The sequence below is a fragment of the Lynx canadensis genome, chromosome B3, assembly GCF_007474595.2.
Source record: "Lynx canadensis isolate LIC74 chromosome B3, mLynCan4.pri.v2, whole genome shotgun sequence".
NCBI lineage: Eukaryota > Metazoa > Chordata > Mammalia > Carnivora > Felidae > Lynx > Lynx canadensis.
In genome coordinates, this window is record NC_044308.2 from 108,888,034 (window position 1) to 108,893,618 (window position 5,585).

The following is a 5,585-nucleotide window of genomic DNA, read 5'->3' on the forward strand; positions in this document are numbered from 1 at the left end:
TGAAGGCATGGAGGCTCTTTCTTTGAGAAGATTTGTTTCAAATTAACTGATATTCTTTTAGAGTCTCTCCAGCTGAATGTGGCCCGTCCCTTCAATAAATATTTCGGTTTGCAGTTTCCACATCCTCTGGGAAAGCTCATCAGGCTAGGAGACTGTAAAATCCAGGTCTGTGATTTCTCTTGTATTTACTTGTATTCACATTTCTTTTCTGAATCATCAGAATCACAGCTGCTGAGGCTTGTAGGTTAACTTTAATGACATCATTTCAGAATCATTCTAGAACCAAGACTGTCCACTTCTTCAGAGACTTGTATATGGCAGGGTGGGGGGGGGGATTTAATATCAGTAAGGACACTGCTTTATTGTGAAGCCAGGGAAAACACCTAGAGTGACCATTGTTATTTAATGTTATGAGAACTTTTCATTCACAGTGATATGTGAAAATGTGTATCACATTAATAAACCTTGAGATGGGTTCAGTGAACAGTTGGGAAAAGCCTGCTTTTCACCCCCTTTGATCATTATCTTTCTTTTGGAGGCTTATGTTTGAAAAGAAGTGTTTATAGCAACCTGGATAGAGCTTAATTACTAAACTCACAAAATATGCAATACAGTAGAAAACAATGTTCAGGATTTTTTTTTCTTTCAGACAAATTCTAACCGCTAGAATATTTGACAGGTAAAATTAATAGCCATGATCTACATAATCCATGCAGCATTTGAATATTCCATTAGGCAAAAATAAGGCATGGATGTGAAATCCAGGTTAAGAGATGGTGCGGTGTGTTTTAAATTGATTTACAGTTTGACAGAGCAAAGCGATCTGTATCAAGAAAAACAAAATTTTCAAAGCTTGTCTGTGATGAAAGGACACATTTGTTTGAAGGGAAGACTAGGGATAGGAACAGGGGCAGGGGTAAATATGGCTTATAGTTAATGTAGGTAGGACAGGTCAGCAGATGTGTCAGCAGACTTGTTACACAAGAGGACTGAATTTTTTAATGGAAATTTTTGTTGAGAAGGCACTGCCTTTGAACCGGATGTGTCTTGTTATGTAGCTTCTTCAGCAGCCAAGCAACAGTGCTAGAGCATAAGGGCTTGTTATTACCGGGGCTCTTCAGCTTTCAACTGAACTGTTCTTTTAAAAACAAGGTGCATCTGGGGCATCTGGAAGGCTCAGTTGGTTAAGCATCAGACTTCAGTTTGGGTCATGATCTTGTGATTTGTGAGTTCGAGCTCCAGGTCAGGCTCTGTGCTGACAGTTCTGAGCCTGGGCCCTTCTTTGGATTCTGTGTCTCCCCATCTCGTGCTCTGTCTCCCTCTCTCAGAAATAAACATTAAAACATTTTTTTAGTAAAATAAAAAATAAAAAACAAGGCGCATTTAAGTTACTCCCTGACACCAATCACTCCCCTTCTTTCTGGGAGCAGCATATTCCACTTCTGTTTTCATCTTTGTTGATTGGCAGATTGGAGTTTAAGGAAAAAAAAGACATTTAGCAGTTCTTCAGCGGCCACTTTATGAGAGGCATTTTATGTACCATTTTCTGTGGTCATGAAGGCCTGAAATAATGCCACAAACTAAGAAGCGTGGAAGTGCAGTTATTATATATTTTAAAAGATCTTTCGGTGAATAGCATGCCTTATTTTTTTGTTTTAAATTAGAGCTGATCTCTGACAACCCTCAAGATCCTCAAATTTTGAGTAGACTTTTTTTCTTCCAAGATTTTATTTAAATTCAAGTGAGTTAACATATAGTGCAGTATTGGTTTCAGGAGTAGAATTCAGTGATTCATCACTTACATATGACACCCAGTGCTCATCCCAGGGAGTGTCCTCCTTAATGTCCATCACCCATCTAGCCCATTCCCCACCTCCCTCCCTCCATCAACCCTGTTTGTTCTCTATAGTTAAGAGTCTCTTACGTTTGGCTCCCTATTTGTTTTTATCTTATTTTATTTTACCTTCCCTTCCCCTATGTTCTTCTGTTTTGACTGGAAGATTTATTTCTAATTGCTAAGCTTTTATTGTGTTGAAAGTTAAATAATGTAGTTTGAGAGATTCTTTGTGTTGTAAAGGGGCTTATTGGAAATTTTAAAGACCTAATGTAACAACATCCCATGTCACTGCTAAATGCTTAGTGCTATGGCTGCAGGGCAATTCATCTTAAATGTTATTCTTGAAGTTTTGTATCCCTCGTATTAAAGCTCTGATACTTGGGCAGAAGCTAACTCTTTAAACCTACTCTACGACACAGTAAGAAAAATGACTAGCACACTTGACTTGATTTGGCGATTTAGGTATCATCACAATTACTTGGTGTTTTTCAGCTTACCTATTAGGCATATGAAGAGCTAAAGATTTCTTTACCTGTGTCATATGTTTGCATGTGTTTGAAATATGTTTTTTTAATTTTTTTTAAATGTTTTTATTTATTTTTGAGACAGAGAGAGACAGAGCAGGCTGAATCTGAAGCAGGCTCCAGGCTCCGAGCTGTCAGCACAGAGCCCAATGCGGGGCTCGAACTCACCAACTGTGAGATCATGACCTGAGCTGAAGTCGAACAATTAACCAACTGAGCCACCCAGGTGCCCCTGAAACATGTTTAATACATTTTTATAACATTTTTTTAGAAAAAGAGATTTTTAAAGAAATTTTTATTTAATAATTGTAGCATTACATACAATTGTGAGAAGTAATGCAGAGATTCTGTTTCCCCAATGATGACATTTGCAAAACTATGGTATAATATCACAACCAGGATAATGACAGTATGTAACTCTAGCTGGTTCTGTGACACTATATAACTAGAATATAATATCACAAGCAGGATGGGGCACCTGGGTGGCTCAGTTGGTTAAGCATCTGACTTTGACTCAGGTCATGATCTCACAGTCCATGAGTTCGAGCCCTGGGTGGGACTCTGTGTTCACAGCTCAGAGCCTGGAGCCTGTCTTGGATTCTGTGTTCTCCCTCTCTCTCTGCCCCTTCCCCACTCCCACTATGTCTGTCTGTCTGTCTGTCTGTCTGTCTCTCTCTCTCTTAAAAACAAATGACCATTAAAAAAAAGTATCACAGGCAGGATAATGATACTTTATAATTATAGCACTACAGCTAGTTGTACAATACTATATAACTGTAACCATAGTATAATATCACACCAGGATAACGATACACTGATTTTATTCAGATTTTCCCAGTTTTACTGGTGTGTGTGCACATGTGCAAGTGTATTAAGTTATATATAGTTTTATCACCTGCATAACTTTGTATATCCACTACCAGAGTAAAGATACTGAACAGTTTCTATACCCCGAAATCCCATGTATGTCCTTAAATAATCCACTACCTTCCTTCTGTCCACCATGCAGCCACAAACCCTGCCATCCACTAATCTGTCCTTCATTTCTAAAATGGTATCATTTCAAAATATTATATAAATGGAATCATGATATGTAGCCCTCTGAAATTTCTTTTTTCTATTCAGCATAATTCCCTGGAGGGTCATCAAGTTATTGCATGTTTCTTTTAATAGCTGAGTAATAGTGCATGGTTTGAGTGTACTACAGCTTTTCACCTGCTGAAAGGCACCTTTTTAAATTCCAGGTTCAGGCTATTACAAATAAAGCTGCAGTCAACCTTCTTGTACAGTGTGTGTGTGTGTGTGTGTGTGTGTGTGTGTGTGTGTGTGTACGTACGTGTGTACACATAGTTTTTTATTTATTTGGGATAAATGTCCAAGAATGTAATTTCTAGATCATATGGTCCCTGCATGCTTAGTTTTATAAAAGAGTTGGATTTTTTAATTTATACTAAGAACACTATGTTTCTTTTTAATTTTTTTTATTGTAGGAAAAACACTTAACATGAGATCTACACTCAAACTTCTAAGTTTGCAATGCAGTATTGTTAACTTTAGACACTATGTTTTCCAACAAATCTCTAGAACTTGTTTTATGAATTCTCATTTCCCCGTCCCCTCAGCCCCTGGCAACCACCATTCTATTCTCTGTGAGTTTGACTCTTTTTAATACCTCAGGTATCTAGATGGAATCACGCAGTATTTGTCTTTCTGTATCTGGCTTATTTCACTTAGAATGGTGTCCTCAAGGTTCCTCTATATTGTCACATATGGTAGCATTTCATTTTTTTCTTAATGCTAAATAATATTCCATTGTATGTATAAACCACAGTTCTTTATCCAGTCATCCATCAGTGGGTGCTTTGGTCATTTCCATATTTTGGCTATTGTGAAAAATTCTGCATAGAAGATGCAAATGCAGATATTTCTTCAAGATTTTGATTTCAGTTCTTTTGGTTGCATACTCAGAAGTGGGATTGCTTGATCATATGGTCATTCTATCTTTAATTTTATGAGGAAACTCTATACTGTTTTCTGTAGTGACTAAACCATTAGAGGTGCCCACAGTGTACAAAGGTTTCCTTTCTCCATATCCTTGCTAACACTTGTAATCTTTAAAAAAAAATTATTATAGCCATCCTAACAAGTGTGAAGTGTGATATCTGGGGGCTTTGATTTGCATTTCCCTGATGATAAGTGATGTTGAGCATCTTTTTTATTTACTTGTTGTCTTTTTGTCTTCTTTGGAGAAATGTCTGTTTAAGTCTTTGCCCATTTTTACTTGGATTATTTGTACTTTTTTGGTCATTGATTTGTCATTCCATATATATTTTGGATATTCATTCATAATCAAGAATACCATCAGGGTTTTAATGAAGATAGCATTGAATCTGTAAATCATTTTAGGTAGTGTTAATGTTTTAACAAAGTATATTAAGTCTTCCAGCCTATGAAAATGGAATAGCTTTCCATTTATTTGCATCTTCTTTAGTTTCTTTCATTGATGTATTGTCTTTCAGTGTACAAGTTTCTCACCTTGCTAAATAAATTTATTCCCAAGTATTTTATTCTTCTTGATACTATTATAAATGAGATTTTTTTCTTAATTTTTGGGTAGTTTGTTATTAGGGTGTAGAAATGCAACTGCATTTTGTGAATTGATTTTGTATCCTATAATTTTCCTGAATCTGTTGATTAGTTCTAATAATTTTTTGGTAGAATCTTTAGAGTTTTCTATATGTAAGCTCATATAGTCTGAAGACAGGGATAATTTTACTTCTAGTTGAAATCAACTGAGTATTTTTGACAGTCCATGTTGTATTATATAGGTGAAGATAGGCAGACATAGGAGTGTCATTTGAATGTAAATTGGAGACAAATATAGTTATCTGAGTGTAGGAAGTAGCTAAAATGGTTAGTGCTCAGATAGTAAGATATGCAACATCATATTATGCTTGTCTTCATTGAAGACCTCAAATTTAGGTTTCCATTCAATCTAAAATTGAGAAAAAAAATCCTGGAAATTGAATACAACTAAAGGCTTGAGCTTTTCATGTAATTTTAGATGTATGATAATCCACTGCATATTAGGTCAGCAAATGATAGAATAAAATCAAGGTCTCTTGATCCAAATTCTTAGTATTCTATTACTAACTATGTAACTACCCATGTGGCCATGTCATGCACTTATTAATTCAGCCTATAATATAAAATTAGCTGAAAGC

General features: G+C 36.0%; 1 non-coding gene across 1 annotated transcript; it reads left to right on the forward strand.

Moving 5' to 3' along the window:
• The first annotated feature begins 1,020 nt into the window (after positions 1-1,020).
• On the forward strand, positions 1,021-1,160 carry LOC115517513. The gene has a single exon (XR_003969955.1). It is a non-coding gene; the product is annotated as a small nucleolar RNA SNORA50 (small nucleolar RNA).
• Positions 1,161-5,585: the final 4,425 nt, after the last annotated feature.